Source organism: Pseudophryne corroboree, chromosome 8, assembly GCF_028390025.1.
Source record: "Pseudophryne corroboree isolate aPseCor3 chromosome 8, aPseCor3.hap2, whole genome shotgun sequence".
NCBI lineage: Eukaryota > Metazoa > Chordata > Amphibia > Anura > Myobatrachidae > Pseudophryne > Pseudophryne corroboree.
Window position 1 is genome coordinate 162,276,424 of NC_086451.1, and position 25,241 is coordinate 162,301,664.

General features: G+C 49.5%; 1 non-coding gene across 1 annotated transcript; it reads right to left on the minus strand.

Moving 5' to 3' along the window:
- Nucleotides 1–23,542: 23,542 nt before the first annotated feature.
- LOC134951813 (U1 spliceosomal RNA) lies at nt 23,543–23,713 on the minus strand. Its single transcript, XR_010184484.1, has one exon. It is a non-coding gene; the product is annotated as a U1 spliceosomal RNA (small nuclear RNA).
- Nucleotides 23,714–25,241: the final 1,528 nt, after the last annotated feature.

A 25,241-nucleotide genomic window follows, 5' to 3' on the forward strand; every position in this document is an offset into this window, starting at 1 on the left:
CGGCTCTGCGAGGGGGACGGCGGCGCGGCTCTGGGACGGACGGCGAGGGTGAGATCCTGCGTACCAATCCCGCTGGAGCTAATGGTGTCCAGTAGCCTAAGAAGCAGGACCTTGCAACTCGGAGAGTAGGGCTGCTTCTCTCCCCTCAGTCCCTCGATGCAGGGAGTCTGTTGCCAGCAGTGCTCCCTGAAAATTAAAAACCTAACAAAATACTTTCTGTCAGAAAGCTCAGGAGAGCTCCTGAAAAGCACACAGTTTCCACTGGGCACAGTATCAAACTGAGGTATGGAGGAGGGGCATAGAGGGAGGAGCCACTGCACACCCAGAACTAAAGTCTTTCTTAAAGTGCCCATGTCTCCTGCGGAGCCCGTCTATCCCCATGGTCCTTACAGAGTCCCCAGCATCCTCTAGGACGTTAGAGAAAATAGGATTTTAATACCTACCGGTAAATCCTTTTCTCTTAGTCCGTAGAGGATGCTGGGCACCCGTCCCAGTGCGTACTGTGTCTGCAGTTATTAAATGGCCCTTAACTCCAGAACATTTATGTGGAGACAACTTTCCCGACTTGACCATCTTCCTTGGATGTTTTCCCCCTGTGTGACTGCTCCCCAGCCTCGGAGGGTTGCATCCGTGGTCCCTAGGATCCAGTCCTGGATCCCGAACCATCGCCCCTCTAGGAGGTGAGAACTGTGCAGCCGCCAATGGAGTGATATTCTGGTCTTGGAAGACAGGATTATCCTCCGGTGCATGTGTAGGTGGGATCCGGACCACTTGTCCAACAGGTCCCACTGGAACACTCTAGCATGGAACCTGCCAAACTGAATGGCCTCGTAGGCCGCAACCATCTTCCCCAGCAACCGAATGCATTGATGGATTAACACTCTTGCTGGTTTCAGAATTTGTTTGACCAGACTCTGGATCTCCATAGCCTTTCCACTGGAAGAAAACCTCTTCTGTGTCCAGTATCACTCCCAAAAACAACAACCGCGTCATTGGGACCAACTGCGATTTTGGCAAGTTTAGGAGCCAACCATGTTGTTGAAGAACTGTCAGGGAGAGTGCAATGTTTTGCAACAACTGGTCCCTGGATCTCGCCTTTATCAAGAGATCATCCAAGTACGGGATAATTGTGACTCCTTGCTTGCGAAGGAGAACCATCATTTCCGCCATCACCCTGGTGAAAATCCTCGGAGCCGTGGACAGACCAAACGGCAACGTCTGAAATTGGTAATGACAATACTGAATTGCAAACCTCAGGTAGCTTGATGCAGTGGCTAAACGGAACATGTAAGTAGGCATCCTTATGTCTACCAAAACTATGAAATCTCCTTCCTCCGGACTGGAGATCCCTACCCTGAGAGATTCCATCTTGAAATTGAATTTCTTTAGGTAGAAATTGAGGGATTTCAGATTTCAGATTGGTCTGACTGAGCCTTCCGGCTTCGGGACCACGAAGAGGCTTGAATAAAAGCCTTCTCCCTGCTGACTAAGGCCGATTTGAACAATCGGTGAGGGGGAACGTCTTGAAACCCCAGTTTGTACCCTTGGGACACTATTTGTAAAACCCACGAGTCCAGGTCCAAATTAATCCAGAACTGACTGAAGTGTTTTAGACGTGCCCCCACTGGTGTGGGCTCCTGCAAGAGAGCCCCAGCGTCATGCAGTGGATTTGGCAGAAGCAGAGGACGATCTCTGCTCCTGCGATCTTGAAGAGGCTACAGACCTCTTCCCTCTTCTCCTTCCTCTACCTGCAAAGAAAGGGGAATCTTAACTTCTTGCATATCTATTGGGCCAAAATGACTGCATTAGATAATGATGCGTCTTCATCCGTTGAGAGGAAACATAGGGCAAGAAGGTTGACTTACCTGCGGGAGCTGCTGAGATCAAATTAACTAGGCCGTCGCCAAACAAGGCTTCACCTTCATAGGGAAGAGACTCCCTTTCTTCTTGGAGTCAGCATCAGCATTCCCTTGGTGAATCCACAATGCCCTCCTATACGAGACTGCCATGAAATTGGCCCGTGAACTCAAGAGTCCTATATCCCTTGCAGTCGTAAGTATGCTGCAGTGTCCTTGATATGATCCAACGTAAGGAGCATCCCATGTCTCCAGGATATCTATATCGGATGACAAGGTATTCGACCAATTCTTGAATACTACTACTCACCCATGCGCATGTAATGGCAGGTCTAAGTAATGTACCCGTGGTTACATAACTAGAAATAATGTAGCTTCCTGCATACGATCCGCTGGATTTGTGACAGGGCCCCGTGCAGAACAGGGGGTGATTCCCACTTTATTCTGTCCGCGGCAGGAAATGAATAAACAACCGGAAACATTTTGGGGATTTGAAACCATCTTGTCGAGCTGGCCCAGACTTTCTCAAACAGAGATGGAGGAACGTTACATCAGCTTTCATTATATATCTATATATACATACATATATACCCCTTTGTCAGGAACAGCAGGGTCCTCAGTGATGTTAATATGTCCTTAATATCCACAATCATGTACTGAATGCTCCTTGCCAATATTGGATCTAATCAGGAAATATTATGGTCGACATAGGAATCAGTATCCAAGTCAGTATCAGTGTGTAGTAACTGGGCAAAATAACATTTTTGCGGGGCCTGAGGGAAAAGAAGCATAGCCATGAACATCACATCTTTTCTCTACGTCTGTGTCTGGGACACAGATTTATACAACCTCACTCTGATATTACTGAAACTTTCACCCAGTCAGTTATTGGTGGTGCCAACAGGGCCACCATCATATGTCTGCATTCCTAATATAGTTTCCTCTTGGGAAAAACATTCAGCCACCGACATGTTGACACACATGTACCAAGTACCCACAGACACATCGGCTTATGGGGGATAGACCTACAGTAAATCTGTCAGAGGGACAGATGGGATTTTTCAGCTCACAACCCAGCGTCAAAAGTACAGTCTGGGAAATAATAAACTCTATAGTGATAGACTTGTAACGCTCTATAGATGTGCTGGTGAGGTGAGGAAGAAGCCCCGCCGCTGTAATGGCACGCTTCTGTCCCGCTCAGAAACAAATAAATTAATTACGCTGGTGGGGTAAGGACAGTGCCCAGGCACTAATGTCCACTTTTGCCAGCCTTTTGTGAGGAATTTATGCTGCCCAGGGTGCCCCCCCCCTTAACGCCCTGCACCCTGCAGTGCCTGTGTTTGTGTGGGAGCATGGCGCACAGCATTCCGCTCGCTGCGTGGTACCTCAGAATGCCATCTGTTCTTCTGCTACTCGCCTGTCTTCTGACTTCTGGCTCTGTAAGGGGGTGACGGCAGGCTACGAGAGTGGGCATCTAGGCGTACCCAGCGATCAGCACCCTCAGGAGCTAATGGTGTCCTGTCAGCCAGAAGTAGAGCCATTGAACTCACTAGAAGTTGGTCATACTTCTCTCCCCTAAGTCCCACGAAGCAGGGAGACTGTTGCCAGCAGCCTCCCTGAAAATAAGAAAAACTAACATAAGTCTTTTCAGAGAGACTCAGTAGAGCTCCCCTGTAGTGCATCCAGTCTCACTGGGCACAATTCTAAAACTGGAGTCTGGAGGAGGGGCATAGAGGGAGGAGACAGTTCACACCCTTTGAAAGTCTTAAAGTGCCCATGTCTCCTGCGGATCCCGTCTATACCCCATGGTTCTTAATGTGATCCCAGCATCCTCTAGGACGTATGAGAAAACAAATAACGCACACACGAGGAGAGAACAAAGGAAGCTATAAGGAGGGGAGGGGAGGGGAGGGGGGGGGGGGTAAGGTAAGGTAGTAAAGGCATATTGGATAAACTACAACCTTATACATATTCATTAATGTACCAGTAGTTAGAAGTAGAAGAGCTCTAACAGAAACCACAAAGCTTATCTAAAGCCACACCACACTGGATATGCCCAATCTCATTTGATCTTTGAAGCAAAGCAGTATTGGACTTTGTTACTACCAAGCAGTCTCCCATCCATGTATTATCAGATTCTTTAGGTGTTTTTAAACTACCAACACCCTTTTCTTGGTACATTTAATTTTTACACGTATTCTTTTATGTACCAGAAGTTAGAAGTAGAAAAGCTCTAACAGAAACCACGAGCTCATCTACAGTCACAGCACACTGGATTTGCCCAATCTCTCCTGATCATGGAAGCTGAGCAGTGTTGGTCCTGGTTTTAGTACTTGGATGGGAGACCACCAGGAAATACCAGGAGCTGTGTGTATTTTTACAATACCAACACCGTTCTCTTGATGCATTCCATTTTGAAACATTGGGGCAGATCTATTAAGCCTGGTGAACTGATAAAGTGCAAGGTGATAAAGTACCAGCCAGTCAGCTCCTAACTGTCATTTCTCTGACGTCCTAGTGGATGCTGGGAACTCCGTAAGGACCATGGGGAATAGCGGCTCCGCAGGAGACTGGGCACATCTAAAGAAAGCTTTAGGATCACCTGGTGTGCACTGGCTCCTCCCCCTATGACCCTCCTCCAAGCCTCAGTTAGATTTCTGTGCCCGACGAGAAGGGTGCACACTAGGGGCTCTCCTGAGCTCTTTGTGAAAGTTTTAGTTTAGGTTTATTATTTTCAGTGAGACCTGCTGGCAACAGGCTCACTGCATCGAGGGACTAAGGGGAGAAGAAGCGAACTCACCTGCGTGCAGAGTGGATTGGGCTTCTTAGGCTACTGGACATTAGCTCCAGAGGGACGATCACAGGTTCAGCCTGGATGGGTCACCGGAGCCGCGCCGCCGTCCCCCTTACAGAGCCAGAAGAGCTAAGAGGTCCGGAAAAATCGGCGGCAGAAGACGATCCTGTCTTCAGATAAGGTAGCGCACAGCACCGCAGCTGTGCGCCATTGCTCTCAGCACACTTCACACTCCGGTCACTGAGGGTGCAGGGCGCTGGGGGGGGCAGCGCCCTGAGACGCAATAAAATCGATAAAAAAACCTTATATGGCTAAAATAAATGCATCACATATAACTCCTGGGCTATATGGATGCATTTAACCCCTGCCAAAACATACAGAAAAAGGATGATAAGGACGCCGAGAAAGGGGCGGAGCCTATCTCCTCAGCACACTGGCGCCATTTTCCCTCACAGCTCAGTTGGAGGGAAGCTCCCTGGCTCTCCCCTGCAGTCACTACACTACAGAAAGGGGTTAAAAAAGAGAGGGGGGCACAAATTAGGCGCAGTATATAACAATACAGCAGCTATAAAGGGAAAAACACTTATATAAGGTTATCCCTGTATATATATAGCGCTCTGGTGTGTGCTGGCAAACTCTCCCTCTGTCTCCCCAAAGGGCTAGTGGGGTCCTGTCCTCTATCAGAGCATTCCCTGTGTGTGTGCTGTGTGTCGGTACGTTGGTGTCGACATGTATGAGGAGAAAAATGATGAGGAGACGGAGTAGAGTGTCTGAAATAGTGTTGTCACCCCCTAGGGGGTCGACACCTGAGTGGATGTACTGTTGAAATTGCGTGACAGTGTCAGCTTTGTATAAAAGACAGTGGTTGACATGAGACAGCCGGCTACTCAGCTTGTGCATGTCCAGACGTCTCATACAGGGGCCCTAAAGCGCCCGTTACCTCAGATACAGACGCCGACAGGGGTACTGACTCCTGTGTCGACGGTGAAGAGACAACCGTGATTTCCAATAGGGCCACACATTGCATGATTGAGGCAATGGAAAAAGTTTACACTTTTCTGATAATATGAATACCACCAAAAAAAGGGGTATTATGTTTGGTGAGGAAAAACTTCCTGTAGTTTTCCTGAATCTGAGAAATAAAATGAGGTGTGTGATGATGCGTGGGTTTCCCCCCGATAACAATTGATATTTTCTAAAAAGTTATTGGCAGTATACCTTTTCCCGCCAGAGGTTAGGGTGCGTTGGGAAACACCCCCTAGGGTGGATAAAGCGCTCACACGCTTGTAAAAACAAGGGCTCTACCCTCTCCTGAGATGGCCGCCCTTAAGGATCCTGCTGATAGAAAGCAGGAGCGTATCCTAAAATGTAATTACACACATACTGGTGTTATACTGCGACCAGCAATCGCCTCAGCCTGGATGTGCAGTGCTGGGTTGGCGTGGTCGGATTCCCTGACTGGAAATATGATATCCTAGATAAGGACAGTATATTATTGCCTATAGAGCAATTAAAAGATGCATTTCTATATATGCAGGATGCACAGCGGAATATTTGCCGACTGGCATCAAGTATAAGTGCGTTGTCCAATTATTCCAGTAAAGTGGTCAGGTGATGCGGATTCCAAACGGCATTTGGAAGTATTGCCTTAAAAGAGGGGATGTACCCCAGGTCGCCTCTCAAAATAAGACGCCGTATTATCAGGCGCAGTCCTGGTTGGCAGGCGGACAAAAGGGTTCCTCTTTTCTGCTCGTGACAGAGGGAGAGGAAAATGGCTGCAGAGATCAGCCAGTTCCAAGGAACAGAAACCCTTTTCCGCCGCTGCCAAGCCCTCAGTATGACGCTAGGGCTTTACAAGTTCAGGCACGGTGGGGTCCCGTTCTCAATGAATTTCAGTGCGCAGTGGGCTCACTCGCAAGTAGACCCCTGGATCCTTCAGATAATATTTCAGGGGTACAAATTGGAATTCGAGACGTATTCCCCTCGCCGTTTCCAAAAGTCTGTTTTACCGACGTCTCCCGCTGACAGGGAGGCAGTTTTGGAAGCCATTCACAAGCTGTATTCCCAGCAGGTGATAATCAAGGTACCCCTCCTGCAACAGGGAACGGGGTATTATTCCACACTATTGTGGTACCGAAGCCAGACGGCTCGGTGAGACCGATTTTAAAATCTAAAATCTTTGAACACTTGCATACAGAGGTTCAAATTCAAAATTGAGTCACTCAGAGCAGTGATTGCAAACCTGGAAGAAGGGGACTACATGATGTCTCGGGACATCAAGGAGGCTTACCTTCATGTCAAAATTTACCCTTCTCACCAAGGGTATTTCAGGTTATGGTACAGAACTGTATCAGTTCGGACGCTGCCGTAGGGATGGTCCACGGCACCCCGGGTCTTTACTGAAGTAATGACCGAAATGATGATATTCCTTCGAAGGAAGGGAATTTTAGTTATCCTTTACTTGGACGATTCCCTGATAAGGGTAAGATCCAGGGAACAGTTGGAGATCGGTGTAGCACTATATCAGGTAGTGTTGCGGCAGCACGATTGGATTTTCAATATTCCAAAATCACAGCTGGTTCCGACGACTTGTCTTCTGTTCCTAGGGATGATTCTGGACATAGTCCAGAAAGAAGGTGCTTCTCCCGGAGGAGAAAGCCAGGGAGTTATCCGAGCTAGTCAGGAACCTCCAAAAACCGAACCAAGTCTCAGTGCATCAATGCACAAGGGTTCTGGGTAAAAATGGTGGCTTCCTACGAAGCAATCCCATTCGGCAGATTCCACGCACAGTGGAACCTTCTGGACAAATGGTCCGGGTCGCATCTTCAGATGCTTCAGCGGATAACCCTGTCACCAGGGACAAGGGTATCCCTCCTGTGGTGGTTGCAGAGTGCTCATCTTCTAGAGGGCCGCAGATTCGGCATTCGGGACTGGGTCCTGGTGGCCACGGATGCCAGCCTGCGAGGCTGGGGAGCAGTCACACAGGGAAGGAATTTCCAGGGCTTATGGTCAAGCCTGGAGACATCTCTTCATATAAACATTCTGGAACTAAGGGCCATTTACAATGCCCTAAGTCAAGCGAAACCCCTGCTTCAGGGTCAGGCGGTATTGATCCAATCGGACAACATCACGTCAGTCGCCCACGTAAACAGACAGGGCGGCACGAGAAGCAGGAGGGCAATGGCAGAAGCTGCAAGGATTTTCGCTGGGCGGAAAATCATGTGATAGCACTGTCAGCAGTGTTCATTCCGGGAGTGGACAACTGGGAAGCAGACTTCCTCAGCAGACACGACCTTCACCCGGGAGAGTGGGGACTTCACCCAGAAGTCTTCCACCTGATTGTAAACCGTTGGGAAAAACAAAAGGTGGACATAATGGCGTCCCGTCTAAACAAAAAACTAGACAGATATTGCGCCAGGTCAAGGGACCCTCAGGCAATAGCGGTGGACGCTCTGGTAACACCGTGGGTGTACCAGTCAGTGTATGTGTTCCCTCCTCTGCCCCTCGTACCAAAAGTACTGAGAATCATAAGAAGGAGAGGAGTAAGAACTATACTCGTGGTTCCGGATTGGCCAAGAAGGACTTGGTATCCGGAACTTCAAGAGATGCTCACGGACGAACCGTGGCCTCTACCTCTAAGAAAGGACCTGCTCCAGCAGGGGCCTTGTCTGTTCCAAGACTTACCGCGGCTGCGTTTGACGGCATGGCGGTTGAACGCCGGATCCTGAAGATCCCTACCCTGGTCAAGGCCAGGAAAGACGTAACCGCAAAACATTATCACCGCATTTGGCGAAAATATGTTGCGTGGAGTGAGGCCAAGAAGGCCCCTACAGAGGAATTTCAACTGGGTCGTTTCCTCCATTTCCTGCAAACAGGACTGTCTATGGGCCTAAAATTAGGGTCCATTAAGGTTCAAATTTCGGCCCTGTCGATTTTCTTCCAAAAAGAACTGGCTTCAGTGCCTGAAGTTCAGACATTTGTAAAAGGGGTACTGCATATACAGTCTCCTTTTGTGCCTCCAGTGGCACCTTGGGGATCTCAATGTTGTGTTGAGTTTCCTAAAGTCACATTGGTTTGAACCACTCACCACTGTGGACTTAAAATATCTCACATGGAAGTGACGAGTTAGCCCTGGTTTCAGCCAGGCGGGTGTCAGAATTGGCGGCTTTATCATATAAAAGCCCTTACTTAATATTTCATTCTGAAAGGGCAGAATTGAGGACTCGTCCTCAAATTTTCTACCTAAGGTGGTTTCTGCATTTCACATGAACCAACCTATTGTGGTACCTGCGGCTACTAAGGACTTGGAGGATTCCAAGTTGCTTGACGTGGTCAGGACCCTGAAAATACATGTTTCCAGGACGGCTGGAGTCAGAAAATCTGACTCGCTGTTTATCCTGTATGCACCCAACAAACTGGGTGCTCCTGCTTCTAAGCAGACGATTGCTCGTTGGATTTGTAGTACAATTCAGCTTGCACATTCTGTGGCAGGCCTGCCACAGCCAAAAATCTTAAAATGCCCACTCCACAAGGAAGGTGGGCTCATCTTGGGCAGCTGCCCGAGGGGTCTCGGCTTTACAACTTTGCCGAGCAGTTACTTGGTCAAGAGCAAATACGTTTGTAAAATTCTACAAAGTTGATATCTTGGCTGAGGAGGACCTGGAGTTCTCTCATTCGGTGCTGCAGAGTCATCCGCACTCTCCCGCCCGTTTGGGAGTTTTGGTATAATCCCCATGGTCCTTACGGAGTTCCCAGCATCCACCAGGACGTCAGAGAAAATAAGAATTTACTTACCGATAATTCTATTTCTCGTAGTCCGTAGTGGATGCTGGGCGCCCATCCCAAGTGCGGATTGTCTGCAATACTGGTACATAATTATTGTTACCAAAAAATTCGGGTTATTGTTGTAGTGAGCCATCTTTTCTAGAGGCTCCTCTATTATCATGCTGTTAACTGGGTTCAGATCACAAGTTGTACAGTGTGATTGGTGTGGCTGGTATGAGTCTTACCCGGGATTCAAAATCCTTCCTTATTGTGTACGCTCGTCCGGGCACAGTATCCTAACTGAGGCTTGGAGGAGGGTCATAGGGGGAGGAGCCAGTGCACACCAGGTGATCCTAAAGCTTTCTTTAGATGTGCCCAGTCTCCTGCGGAGCCGCTATTCCCCATGGTCCTTACGGAGTTCCCAGCATCCACTACGGACTACGAGAAATAGAATTATCGGTAAGTAAATTCTTATTTTTTCAAACCCAGCCTGTGACATGGCAATTAGGAGCTGATTGGCTGGTACTTTATCACCATGCAAATTATCATTCCACCAGGTTTAATAAATCGGCCGCTTATTCATTTATGTACTAGTAGTTAGAAGTAGAAGAACTCTAACAGAAACCACTAAGCTCATCTACAGCCACACCACACTGTATATGCCCAATATCACCTGATCTTAGGCCTGGTTTGTTCTTGGATGTGAGACCACCTGGGAATACCAGGTGCTGTAGGTAGTTTTATACTACCAACACCGTTCTCTTGATGCATTCTATTTTGAAACTTATTCATTGATGTAGAAGTTAGAAACAGCAAAAATCATCTACAGCCGCATCACACTGGATATGTCCAATCTCATCTGATGTTGGAAGCTAAGCAGTGTTGTGCCTGGTTAGTTTTTGGATTTCAGGTCCTGCCTTCTGGTTTGGCCACGGCACCTCGGAAATTCACCAAGGTCATGGCCGTGATGACGACCCTTCACCATCCGTGGACCAGGGAGGAATCTCTCCTCCCGATAAACATTCTGGAATTGCAGGCAGTGTTCAATTCATTGACACTGGCCCTGCCTCTAGTACAGAACAGGCCTGTTCAAGTACAATTGGACAACGCCACCACGGTAGTGTACACAAATCATCAAGGCGGCACTCGAAATTGCATAGCAAAGCTGGAAGTATCAAAAATCCTCAGCTGGGTAGAACGTCATCTGCCAGCAATATCGGCAGTGTTCATTCCCGGAGTCCTCAACTGGGAAGCGGATTTCCTCAGTCGTCAGGACGTTCACGCTGGAGAGTGGAGAGGCTGCAGCAGAAATATCTGCACTGGTGTCAGTAGGTGACTGAGGCAGGGATGACTGGGAGATAGTGGGTGACTGAAGCATGTATGAGTGGGAGATAGTGGGTGACTGAGGCCGGGGTGACTGGGAGATAGTGGGTGACAGGGAGATAGTGGGTTACTGAGGGAGGGGTGATAGGAAGGGGTTGGGTAAGTATGGGAAGAAAGTGGGTGACAGGGATAATAAATGACTAAGGCAGGGGTGATAGGGAGATAGTGGATGACTGTGGCAGGGGTGACAGGGACAGTAAGAGACTGAGGCAGGGTTGACAGGGATAGTGGGTGACTGAAGCAGGGGTGATAGAGTGACAGTGGGTGACTGAGGCAGGGGTGACAGGGATAGTGGGTGACTGAAGCAGGGGTGATAGAGTGACAGTGGGTGACTGAGGCAGGGGTGACAGGGATAGTGGGTGACTGAGGCAGGGGTCGCAGGTATAGTGGTTGACTGAGGCAGCGGTGACTGGGAGATAGTGGGTAACTGAGGCAGGGGTGACAGGGAAAGTGTGCGACTCAGGCAGGGGTGATAGGGAGATAGTGGGCAGCATATCTCTGCCTCACTGCAGCAGCACATCCCTGCAACGTTGACAGCAACACATCCCTGCAACATTGACGGCAGCACATCCCTGCCTCATTGACGGCAGCACATCCCTGCCTCACTTATAGCAGCACATCCCTGCCTCGCTGACAGCAGCACATCCCTGCTTCACTGACAGCAGCACATCACTGCTTCACTGACAGCAGCACATCCCTGCCTCACTGGCAGCAGCACATCCCTGCTTTACTGACAGCTGTATATAGGGCCTAATTAAGACCTGATCCCTGCTGTGCATATTCACACAACAGGAGATCAGGTCTGAAGTGCGTGTGTGCTGGTGCCACAGTGCACCGGCACATGCCAGAGATGCGATCAGCATCTCTGCCCAGTGAGCGCCTCTGCCTGATTGACAGGTAGAGGCGGTCACTGGGCAGGAGTCGTCGGGCCAGCGGCGTTGTGCCGCCATTTTGGGGGCACAGTCAGGACAACGCAGACATGACCGGACCGTATGGGGGCGGGGCCGTGACGGCTGTGTGACCCGGACAGCAACGGGCCTTATTTACTAAAATCTCAGATAAATTTTATGGCATTTATGTGCAGTCTAGTTTGCACAGTTGATAGAGTGTTGATCTTGCACTATCAATGTAAGCAGGGCCGGCTCCAGGCCTACTAGCACCCTGAGCGAGAAAATTTAAAAGTGCCCCCCCCCCTCCCCCATGCGCGCGCCGAAGGCGCGCGCTCCTGAAAAAGTGGGTGTGGCCTCCTGAAAAAGTGGGCGTGGTCTCGCCCCCCAGCAGTGCCAGCTACACATGACATGCCCTCCGGCAGTGCCAGCTACACGTGACATGACTCCCAGCAGTGCCAGCTACACATGATAGTGTTCACTTTTTAGGGCAGGTTGCTGATCACAGGGAGGGCACATTTTTAAGTTAGGTGGGCAAAATGATGTACATATTGTAATGCTTGTTGTACCCATTTCCACACGCTAAAGCATGGACAGTGCGCGCCGAAGGCGCGCAGCAAAAATTTAGGGGAGTTACTTCGTGGGGAAGGTGCGTAGCCACATTATAGTGGCAATTCACATTACACCACACAGTAGTGCAGCTAATACACATTGCACCAGGTAGAACCTCCTATAAGAGCACGTTAGACACATTGCGCCAGGTAGAGCACTGAGACACACTGCCCAGCCACAGACGCCTAGCGGGAACACTACATGATATGCCCCCCAGCAGTGCCAGCTACACATGACATGCCCCCCAGCAGTGGCAGCTACACGTGACATGCCCCCCATCAGTGCCAGCTACATAAATGGCCACACAGTTCCAGATGGATAAATGCCCCCACAGCGCAGATATGCCCCCACAGTGCCAGATACATTAATGCCCTCACAGTGCAAGATATGCCCCCACAGTGCAAGAAATGCCCCCACAGTGCAAGAAATGCCCCCACGGTGCCAGATACATAAATGCCCCCACGGTGCCAGATACATAATTGCCCCCACGGTGCCAGATACATAATTGCCCCCACGGTGCCAGATACATAAATGCCCCCACGGTGCCAGATACATAAATGCCCCCACGGTGCCAGATACATAAATGCCCCCACGGTGCCAGATACATAAATGCCCCCACAGTGCCTGATACATAAATGCCCCCACAGTGCCAGATAAATGCCCCCACAGTGCCAGATAAATGCCCCCACAGTGCCAGATAAATGCCCCCACAGTGCCAGATAAATGCCCCCACAGTGCCAGATAAATGCCCCCACAGTGCCAGATAAATGCCCCCACAGTGCCAGATAAATGCCCCCACAGTGCCAGATATGCCACCCACAGAGCCAGATATGCCCCCCACAGTGCCAGATATGCCCCCCACAGTGCCAGATATGCCACCCACAGTGCCAGATATGCCACCCACAGTGCCAGATATGCCACCCACAGTGCCAGATATGCCACCCACAGTGCCAGATATGCCCCCACAGTGCCAGATATGCCCCCACAGTGCCAGATATGCCCCCCACAGTGCCAGATATGCCCCCCACAGAGCCAGATATGCCCCCACAGTGCCAGATATGCCCCCCACAGTGCCAGATATGCCACCCACAGTGCCAGATATGCCACCCACAGTGCCAGATATGCCACCCACAGTGCCAGATATGCCACCCACAGTGCCAGATATGCCCCCACAGTGCCAGATATGCCCCCACAGTGCCAGATATGCCACCCACAGTGCCAGATATGCCCCCCACAGTGCCAGATATGCCACCCACAGTGCCAGATATGCCACCCACAGTGCCAGATATGCCACCCACAGTGCCAGATATGCCCCCACAGAGCCAGATATGCCCCCACAGTGCCAGATATGCCCCCACAGTGCCAGAAATGCCCCCCACAGTGCCAGATATGCCCCCCACAGTGCCAGATATGCCACCCACAGAGCCAGATATGCCCCCACAGTGCCAGATATGCCCGCACAGTGCCAGAAATGCCCCCCACAGTGCCAGATATGCCACCCACAGTGCCAGATATGCCCCCAGGCCACAGAACCAGATATGCCCCCACAGAGCCAGATATGCAATGCCCCCCACAGTGCCAGAAATGCCCCCCCCATAGCCAGAAATGCCCCCACAGTGCGGATCCCCCCAATACCTGCGGCGCTGCTGGGGAGGAGTACTGCTGCTGTCCGCCTGTCCGAGTGTGCTGGCGAGCGGGCGGGAGTGCTGGCGGGCGGGCGGGCGGCCGGCCGGCGAGTCAGAGTGAGCCTGGGTCCGGGTGGCCACTTGTGTGCACTATGGCGCCGGCGTCTGACGTCAGACACCGGCGCCGCGCAGCGCGCATAGCGCACAGTGCACACGGGCCAATGCTGCACACACAGGGCCGGCTCCAGCATCGAATATGGCGGCGCCAGCGCGCGGCGCCCATTAAGGGTGGCGCCCTGTGCGGCCGCTCTATTCGAACATGCCTAGAGCCGGCCCTGAATGTAAGCCTCACATAGGTTTGATACACATGTAAGTTTGTTTTTATTTTACTACATTGTGGTTTGTGGCTCTATACCATGTAATGCATGTCTTTTAACAGTAGTCAAGTCTTCCAATGTGCTTGTTAGTGAAACCCAATACATAGCTTTATTTTATTTTGTTTCTTCAAATATTACATAGTAACATAGTAACATAGTATCTGAGGTTGAAAAAAGACAATTGTCCATCGATTTCAACCTATTTGTGGTGTCCTATGCATGATGATTTTACTAAAATTTCTGACTGATGCTGCCGTCAGCCATTGCATTTGATCCCTATTTATAGTAACTATAATGCATGACTATGCACCATACCCCTGGATATCCTTATCCAATAGGAATTTATCTAACCCATTCTTAAAAGGTGTTGACAGATTCCGCCATTACAACTCCCTCGGGCAGGGAATTCCAAACACGTATTGTCCTTACCGTGAAAAAGCCTTTACGCTGTATTGTGCGGAATCTCCTCTCCTCTAACCTGAGCGAGTGTCCACGAGTCCTCTGTGTTGATCTAACCAGAAACAGGTCCCGCGCAAGCTCTGTGTATTGTCCCCTTATATATTTGTAGATGTTGATCATATCCCCTCTTAGTCTCCGCTTTTCCAATGTAAACATGCCTAGTCTTTCAAGCCTTTCCTTGTATTCCATCATCTCCATGCCCTTAATTAGTTTGGTCGCCCTCCTCTGTACCTTTTCAAGCTCCAGGATATCCTTTTTGTAGTACGGTGCCCAGAACTGTACACAGTATTCAAGGTGTGGCCTCACTAGTGATTTATATAACGGGAGTATAATACTCTCGTCCCTAGCATCAATACCCCGTTTTATGCATGCTAATATCTTATTAGCCTTCTTTGCTGCAGTCCTACTTTGGGTACTACTGCTTAGCTTGCTATCTATGAGGACACCTAAGTCCTTTTCCAGTACAGAATCCCCTAATTTTACCCCATTTAGTAGGTAGGCATATGTCTTATAATAAAAATGTTTATATATTGGAAAAAAAAGTTATAAGATTTTCAATGACACAAGTACATCCAAGTTGCAGATTATGGATTGTGAAAGACAAATCAACCATATAAACAATTTAAGCAATTTAAATTGCATGCAGGTAGTAGAATATCAAACTCCTTGGATGAAAGTTGGTCGTAATAAACTAGGATAGAAAAGAATAAAGTAGAAAATAAGATTTTAACCCTACCGGTAAATCTTTTTCTCGTAGTCCGTAGAGGATGCTGGGGACTCCGTAAGGACCATGGGGATAGACGGGCTCTGCAGGAGACATGGGCACTTTAAGAAAGACTTTAGTTCTGGGTGTGCAGTGGCTCCTTCCTCTATGCCCCTCTATGCCACAGTTAGAGAAACTGTGCCCAGAGGAGACTGACAGTATGAGGAAAGGATTTTGTTAATCCAGGGCAAGATTCATACCAGCCACACCAATCACACCGTATAACTTGTGATAAACTACCCAGTTATGAGTACGAAAAAACAACATACTGTAGCATCAGTGCAGGACCGATGCAACTCTAACATAACCCTTATTGAAGCAATAACTATATACAAGTATTGCAGAAGTAGTCCGCACTTGGGACGGTCGCCCAGCATCCTCTACGGACTTCGAGAAAAAGATTTACCGGTAGGTTTAAAATCTTATTTTCTCTAACGTCCTAGAGGATGCTGGGGACTCCGTAAGGACCATGGGGATTATACCAAAGCTCCAAAACGGGCGGGAGAGTGCGGATGACTCTGCAGCACCGATTGAGCAAACATGAGTTCCTCCTCAGCCAGGGTATCAAACTTATAGTATTTTGAAAAGGTGTTTGAACCTGACCAAGTAGCAGCTCGACACAGCTGTAGTGCCGAGACCCCTCGGGCAGCCGCCCAAGAAGAGCCCACTTTCCTCGTGGAATGGGCCTAGACCGATTTCGGTAACTGCAATCCAGCCATAGAATGCGCTTGCTGAATCGTGTTACAAATCCAGCGAGCAATAGCCTGCTTTGAAGCAGGGGCACCAATCTTGTTGGTTGCATACAGGACAAACAGCGCTTCAGTTTTCCTGACACTAGCCGTCCTGGCCACGTAAATTTTCAAAGCCCTGACCACATCAAGTAACTCGGAATCCTCCAAGTCACGCGTAGCCAAAGGCACCACAATAGGTTGGTTCATATGAAAAGATGAGACCACTTTTGGTAGGAATTGAGGACGGGTCCGCAATTCCGCTCTATCCACATGGTACACCAAATATGGGCTTTTATGTGACAAAGCCGCTAATTCCGACACTCGCCTAGCCGAAGCCAAGGCTAATAACATGACCACCTTCCATGTGAGATATTTTAACTCCACCGTTTTAAGTGGTTCAAACCAGTGTGATTTTAGAAAACTTAACACCACGTTAAGGTCCCAAGGTGCCACCGGAGGCACAAAAGGAGGCTGAATATGCAGCACTCCTTTTACAAAAGTCTGAACTTCTGGAAGAGAAACCAATTCTTTTTGAAAGAAAATGGATAAGGCCGAAATCTGGACCTTAATAGAGCCTAATTTTAGGCCCAAATTCACTCCAGTTTGTAGGAAGTGAAGGAAACGGCCCAGATGGAATTCTTCCGTAGGAGCATTCCTGGCCTCACACCAAGAAACATAATTTCGCCATATACGGTGTAATGTTTTGACGTTACATCCTTCCTAGCCTTTATCAGCGTAGGGATGACCTCAACCGGAATGCCTTTCACTGCTAGGATCCGGCATTCAACCGCCATGCCGTCAAACGCAGCCGCGGTAAGTCTTGGAACAGACAGGGCCCCTGATGCAACAGGTCCTGTCTTAGAGGAAGAGGCCACGGATCTTCTGTGAGCATTTCCTGCAGATCCGGATACCAGGTCCTCCGTGGCCAATCTGGAACAATGAGGACTGTTCTCACTTTTCTTTGTCTTATTATCCTTAACACCTTGGGTATGAGAGGAAGAGGAGGAAATACATAGACCGGCCGGAACACCCACAGTGTCACTAGGGTGTCTACAGCTACTGCCTGAGGGTCTCTTGACCTTGCGCAATACCTCTGTAGCTTTTTGTTGAGCCGGGACGCCATCATGTCTATCTGTGGCAGTTCCTACCGACTTGTAATCTGTGCAAAGACTTCCTGATGAAGTCCCCACTCTCCCGGATGTAGGTCGTGTCTGCTGAGGAAGTCTGCTTCCCAGTTGTCCACTCCCAGCTTGCGTGATTCTCCACCCAGCGAAGAATTCTGGTGGCTTGTGCCATCGCCACTCTGCTCCTTGTGCCGCCTTGGCGGTTTACATGAGCCACTGTGGTGACGTTGTCTGACTGGATCAGAACCGGTTGGTCGCGAAGTAAGGTCTCCGCTTGACGTAGGGCATTGTATATGGCCCCTAGTTTCAGGATGTTGATGTGAAGACAAGTCTCTTGACTTGACCAAAGACCTTGGATATTTCTTCCCTGTGTGACTGCTCCCCAACCTTGGAGGCTTGCCTCTGTGGTCACCAGGATCCAGTCCTGAATGCCGAATCTGCGTCACTCGAGAAGGTGAGCACTCTGCAGCCACCACAGGAGTGATACCCTGACCCTGGGGGACAGGGTGATCAACCAATGCATCTGTAAATGTGACCCAGACCACTTGTCCAGTAGGTCCCATTGGAAAGTCCTCGCATGGAACCTGCCGAATGGAATGGCTTCGTATGATGCCACCATCTTTCCCAGGACTCGAGTACAGTGATGCACTGAAACAAGTTTTGGTTTCAATAGGTTCCTGACAAGAGTCATGAGTTCCTGGGCCTTTCCTATCGGGAGATAAACTCTCTTCTGGTCTGTGTCCAGAATCATGCCCAAGAAAGACAGACGAGTCGTAGAAACCAACTGCGACTTTGGGATATTGAAAATCCAGCCGTGTTGCTGTAACACTTTCAGTGAAAGTGATACGCTGTTCAGCAACTGCTCTCTTGATCTCGCTTTTATGAGATCGCTCAAGTACGGGATAATTGTGACACCTTGCTTACGCAGGAGAACCATCATTTCTGCCATTACCTTGGTGAAAATTCTCTGGGCCGTGGAGAGACCAAACAGCAACGTCTGAAATTGGCAATGACAGTCTTGTACCGCAAATCTGAGGTACGCCTGATGAGGTGGATAAATGGGGACATGAAGGTATGCATCCTGTACACAAATGCGGACAACAGGTGTCAAGCCGTGTGTTGCCTTTGTCAAGCTGTAATAAGTAGGGATAAGGACGTTAACCACCTCGGAACATCCTCCCTTATACGACACCTGCAGCGCATTCATCATAAGTCAGTGACAAGTTCAAAAACTTTGGATGACAGCGGAAGCAGTCCACTGACCACTAAATCCCTTCCTCTTGTAACCAAGCTCCTGCAAACCACACCACCAACTCCCTCAGTGTCAATTTCCTCCTTAGACAGGAAAGCCAATAGTCCTGCAGGCCATGTCACTGGCAAGTCTGACGAGTCCTCTCCTGCCTGGGATTCCTCCGATGCATCCTTGAGTGTAACGCCTACTGCTGCTGGCGCTGCTGTTGTTGCTGCTGGGAGTCGATCGTCATCCCAGAGGGGAAGTCGGAAGACCACTTGTACTACTTCCAGTAGGCAATTGACTGTCCAACAGTCCTTTGCGAGGAAGATGAAATATCACAGCAGTCATCCTGCTGCAAAGCGGATAACTCAGGTCTCGTCAGCCTGGGTGGTGAGAAACGTGGTTCCGGTATCCATCGTTAATTCAGAGGCAACTAGAGACTTGATTGAGGTACTGTGTCCCCGGTACCAAATGCCATCTAGGTTCCATTTCTCTAGGCAGGCGATACCGAAAATGTACACAGACCTCAGAAAAAGAGAGTCAACAGTGTCCTAAAAAATGCAGTTGTACCCAAGGTCCACTAGTCCACATGTCCGTGGTTAAGTGGAGCAGGGCAGACTCAGGACTATAGGACTGTGACAGTCCACTGGGTAGATGTATTGCCTGCCGCAGCAAGAACAGCAGCGGCGGCACCAGTAGCAGCATCTCGCAAATGCCAACTCGTTCCTAGGCAGACTACGCTTTGTATCACCGCTTTCCATAAGAGGCACACAGCTGACAACCTCTTACGGAAACTGAGGAACATCATCGCAGAATGGCTTACCCCAATTGGACTCTCCTGGGGATTTGTGACATCGGACAACGCCACCAATATTGTGCGTGCATTACATCTGGGCAAATTCCAGCACGTCCCATGTTTTGCACATACATTGAATTTGGTGGTGCAGAATTATTTAAAAAAACGACAGGGGCGTGCAAGAGATGCTGTCGGTGGCCCGAAGAATTGCGGGCCACTTTCTGCATTCAGCCACCGCGTGCCGAAGACTGGAGCACCACCAAACATTCCTGCACCTGCCCTGCCATCCTCTGAAGCAAGAGGTGGTAACGAGGTGGAATTCAACCCTCTTTATGCTTCAGAGGATGGAGGAGCAGCAAAAGGCCATTCAAGCCTATACATCTACCCACGATATAGACAAAGGAGGGGGAATGCACCTGACTCAAGCGCAGTGGAGAATGATTTCAACGTTGTGTAAGGTTCTGCAACCCTTTGAACTTGCCACACGTGAAGTCAGTTCAGACACTGCCAGCCTGAGTCAGGTCATTCCCCTCATCAGGCTTTTGCAGAAGAAGCTGGAGACATTGAAGGAGGAGCTAAAACAGAGCGATTCCACTAGGCATGTGGGACTTGTGGATGGAGCCCTTAATTCGCTTAACCAGGATTCAATCTGTTGAAATCAGAGCAATACATTTTGGCCACCGTGCTCGATCCTAGATTTAAAACCTACATTGTATCTCTCTTTCCGGCAGACACAAGTCTGCAGAGGTTCAAAGACCTGCTGGTGAGAAAATTGTCAAGTCAAGCGGAACGTGACCCGTCAACAGCTCCTCCTTCACATTCTCCCGCAACTGGGGGTGCAAGGAAAAGGCTAAGAATTCCGAGCCCACCCCCAGGCGGTGATGCAGGGCAGTTTGGAGTGAGGGCTGACATCTGGTCCGGACTGAAGGACCTGGCAACGATTACTGACATGTCGTCTACTGTCACTACATATGATTCTGTCACCTTTGAAAGAATGGTGGAGGATTATATGAGTGACCGCATCCAGGTAGGCACGTCAGACAGTCCGTATGTATACTGGCAGGAAAAAGAGGCAATTTGGAGGCCCTTGCACAAACTGGCTTTATTCTACCTAAGTTGCCCTCCCTCCAGTGTGTACTCCAAAAGAGTGTTTAGTGCAGCCGCTCACCTTGTCAGCAATCGGCGTACGAGGTTACTTCCAGAAAATGTGGAGAAGATGATGATCATCAAAATGAATTATAATCAATTCCTCCGTGGAGACATTTACCAGCAATTGCCTCCAGAAAGTACACAGGGATCTGAGATGGTGGATTCCAGTGGGGACGAATTAATAATATGTGAGGGGGGCGATGTACACAGTGAAAGGGGTGAGGAATCGGAGGATGATGAGGTGGACATCTTGCCTCTGTAGAGCCAGTTTGTGCAAGGAGAGATTGATTGCTTCTTTTTTGGTGGGGACCCAAACCAACCAGTCATTTCAGTCAGCCGTGTGGCAGACCCTGTTGCTGAAATGATGGGTTCGTCAATGTTTTTCTTTTCAATCTAAGCCCCTGCAGTTTTCTGTAAGAATCTGCTTCGCTATGATGATCAACAAGTCACAAGGGCAAACACTCAGGGCTGGAGGTGTAGATCTTAGGACCAGCTGCTACAAGCATGGCAAAGGTGTCACTATCATTGGTGACACCCAGAGAGGCAGCGAGGGAGATTGTAATGCAGTGCGCGCAGATAAGCAGCGCAATGGTAAAAAGGAGGCATGGTCTCATAGGTAGGGGTGTGGCCTGTTTTCCTGAATCTCCATTTTGTTGCTCCGGGTATCCCGGGGGTTGAGTGCTGCACCCGGGGACTAGTGTGTGAGTGGTGCTGGCTCCTGCACAGTGACAGAAACTGGGTGTTGCACGTAATGTTACAGTGAAACACCCATATTCTGTCACTGAAGAGGAGCCGGCACTTTGGTGTCACCCCCCTTGGCGGGTGACACTCGGGTGTGGGCAGCAACCCCGTTGTGATGCCACTGACCCATGGGAAGCTTTATGTGGCTTACACATGTGTTAGTAGCCCCAAGCATCTTTTGTGTTAGTCCCTGAAGAAAAACTTCAAATATTTACAAATACATTTTGTAATCAATGGGCCTAATTCAGTAAGGATTGCAAATTCTGCTAAGTAACAGAATTTGCAATCCTTTGGTTCGCATGCTGGGGCCACCCAGCATGCCGCCTCCCTTCTTGACCACGCTGAAATTGCAGTCTCAGTGCAGTTCAGCGTGATCATAAAAAATGGGTTAGCCTCCTGTTGGTGCAGACTGTATGTGTGCGCAGGAAGCCTCCACCATTTTTGTGATCGCAGCTGCTGCATGTGATGTCATGCAGCAGCTCTGACCACGCCTCCTGTTTCTCCGTTGCCGACCCCATTTTGTAGCCCTGCCCATGCACCACTCCATCTCTGACTTGGAAATGGATTGTTGCTGACCCCCCCCCCCAGCACCGATTGACAGTCAGAAGCGATCGCATTATCTGCGGGGTGCCGCAGAAAATGCAGGCGCATGCGTATGCTCTTAGCAATTTTTGCAGTTGGATTGCTTATTGCGATTGCAATCCAACCTGAATCAGGCTCTATTACCTATCACAATGCACTGCGGGTAGTACAAAATGGGGTTAATATAAGAGAAAACCCCCCCAGAGCTGTGCTCCTTAACTGTCCCTGGTGGCTAGAGGAGCGGCTGCCCAGTAATCAGTGTCCACGCCAGTGCGCACATGGCCCACCCCCTACCGCCACGCTGGATCACGGTATAGTGTGGGCACAGAAGTCCCTTACCTCCCTTTCATCAGCGGCCTCGTGATCCCGGAGGGCGGTGTGTGTGTGACTGACCTTAGGAAGAAACCGGAGCCTCCGCTGCAGTGACCCAGCAACCAGGGCACGGGAGTATACTGCGCCGCTGGGAGTGATGGAGCTGCAGTAAAGATGTCTATTAGACCTAACCTGCTGCAGCCCTTGTAGATTCTTATAAAAAAAAGTTCTTCTTTTCTTGTCAAAATTAATAGCTAAGAATAGGCTGCCTGAGGCAGCCCCCTGTTAAGTGGCCTGCTACTGAAGGCACCAACTACAAACTGAGCTCCCTGTTCATGGAAGCGAGGTTATAGAGCAGGGGGCGCTGAGCATCTTGGGAACAGTCAAAAGCTTTGAGCCTGTTGGTGCCTCAGATCAAGATCCTACTCTACACCCCAATGTGAATCCTTGTGGAGTCCAGTGTACCCCACAGAAGAAATGAATGTGTCACACCCATTGGCAGCAACATTAGAATAGCTGCTGATGGGCACAATTGAGAAAGGAAGGGGGGAAAACATTTGAATCCAGCACATACATGTAATTTGAATATGTAATTTGTACCTTCCTACTTTAAAATGTAATGGATGAACCTCACCCTGTGAGAACTATCTTCATGATCAAGAGATCTCATACGCAAGAAAAGCATGTGTTGGGATAGGGCTGTGGAGGGCGGCTGCTCGAGCACACCCCCGTCAAGTTAAGGAGATTCAACTGAGGAAGCACAAGGGAACTCTTGTCTGGGGACAACAACTGCAGGGAGACCACATCTTTTCAGATGAAAATGAGAGGGTGGAAGGCTGCCTAATACTGAAGCACCCTCAAACATCAAACCATATGCAACAACTAGTACAAGCATTCCTGGGGAAAGGTCTGCAGCAGACGGATTTGCATACGGTGATGTCATCCAAGCAGTGGGCCAAAGTTGGCTGGAACCCTCATCTGCATATGAAAAGAGATAAGGGGCGCTTGGATGACCCCTAGTTCGCATTGAACACCCCCCACCCTCCTTTGGTGTGGGGCTCATGTTGGCCATGCCCCAGCCCCTGAAGCATTCAAGCTGATTTCTTGCAGCAGCTGGGCACTGTAACAGCTCCAGAGCTGCTCTGTAAGGCAAATAAAAGGGTGTGGGCCCTGCAACACCACCTGTAGTTCGCATTGTGCGTTGGAAGGCACAAAGTAAGCAGACGGGAGAAGTCAGGATAGTGCGCAAGGGCATAGAAGGGAGGGGCTCAAGAAAAGAGAAGTGGAAACAGACAGCAAACTAGGCTGGAGAGAGACCTGAGACAATGAGATCTAAATTATACCAGAGCCAACCAGGGGAAAGCACAAATGCAGTCCCCCCCCCCCCCCTACCACAAATTATGCAGTCGACATTCCCACATTTGGGGAAATCACAGAGGTCAGCATACCCAGAATGCAATGAATGAACCTCACCCTGGGAAAACAATCTTCATGACCATGGTATCACCTAAGCAAAATAAGTATGATTTGAGATAGGGCTGGGGAGGGCCGCTGCTCAGGCACACCTCCGTCAAGTAAAGGAGATTCAACTGAGGCAGCACAAGGGAACTCTCATCTGGGGACAACAACTGCAGGGAGAACACATTTTCAGATGAATGTGTGAGGGCAGAAGGCTGCCTAATACTGAAGCACCCCCCAAACAACAAACCAAATGCAACAACTAGTGCAAGCATTCCTGGGGGAAGGCCTGCAGCAGATGGATTCGCATATGGTGATGTCATCCAAGCAATGGGTATAGTTGGCTGCAACCCTCGTCTGCATATGAAAAGAGAAAATGGTCACGCAGGGCATGGCGGCCTTTGTGGGGTTGCGCTTGGATGACCCCTAGATCGCTTTATACACCCCCATCAGTGTGGGGCTCATGTTGGCCATGCCCCAGCCCCTGAAGCATTCAAGCTGATTTCTTGCAGCAGCTGGACCCAGTAACAGCTCCAGAGTTGCTCTACAAGACAAGTAAAAGGGTGTGAGCCATGCAGCACCACCTGTAGTTTGCATACACACATATATAGGACAGCATCTCTTATATGCCTCAGGGGCAATAAAATAGTATCCTTATCTAGGGTATCCGTCCATGCCGCTACAGCACTACACATACACACCCAGGCCGACGCAATTGCCGGTCTGAGTAAGGTACCTGAATGTGTATAAATGGACTTCAGGGTAATCTCCTGTTTGCGGTCAGCAGACTCTTTGAGGGTAGCCGTATCCTGGGACGGGAGGGCTAACTTCTTGGATAAGCGTGTTAATGCTTTGTCCACCCAAGGGGAGGATTCCCATCGTAACCTATCCGTTGATGGGAAAGGATACGCCATAAGAATCCTTTTGGAAATCTGCAGGAGATTCCCAAGCTTTTTCACATAACTCGTTCAGCTCGTGTGAGGGGAAAAGGTTACCTCAGGCTTCTTTCCCTTGTACATATGTACCCTCTTGTCAGGGATAGGGGGCTCCTCTGTGATGTGCAAAACATCTTTTATTGCCATAATCATATATCAAATGTATTTTGCCAATTTTGGCTGTAACTTTGCATCATCGTAATCGACACTGGAGTCAGAATCCGTGTCGGTATCTGTGTCAACAATCTGGATAGTGGGCACTTATGAGACCCTGACAGTCCCTACGACATAGGATCAGGCATGGGTTGAGACCCTGACTGTCCCAAAGCTTCAGCCTTGTCTAATCTTTTGTGCAATGAGTTTACACTAGCATTTAAAACATTCCACATATCCATCCAATCAGGTGTCGGCGGAGACACCACATTCATTTGCTCCCGCTCCTCTCTAATATAGCCTTCTTCCTCAGACATGTCGACACACGCGTACCGACACACCACACACACAGGGAATGCTTTTACTGAAGACATTTCCCCCACAAGGCCCTTTGGCAGAGCTGGCCCTAACCAATATGATGCCCTAGGCAAGATTTTGCCTGGTGCCCCCTAGCACCACCGCTGGTTCCGCCTCTGACCTTGCACCTCTTTCCCAGCACCATCAAC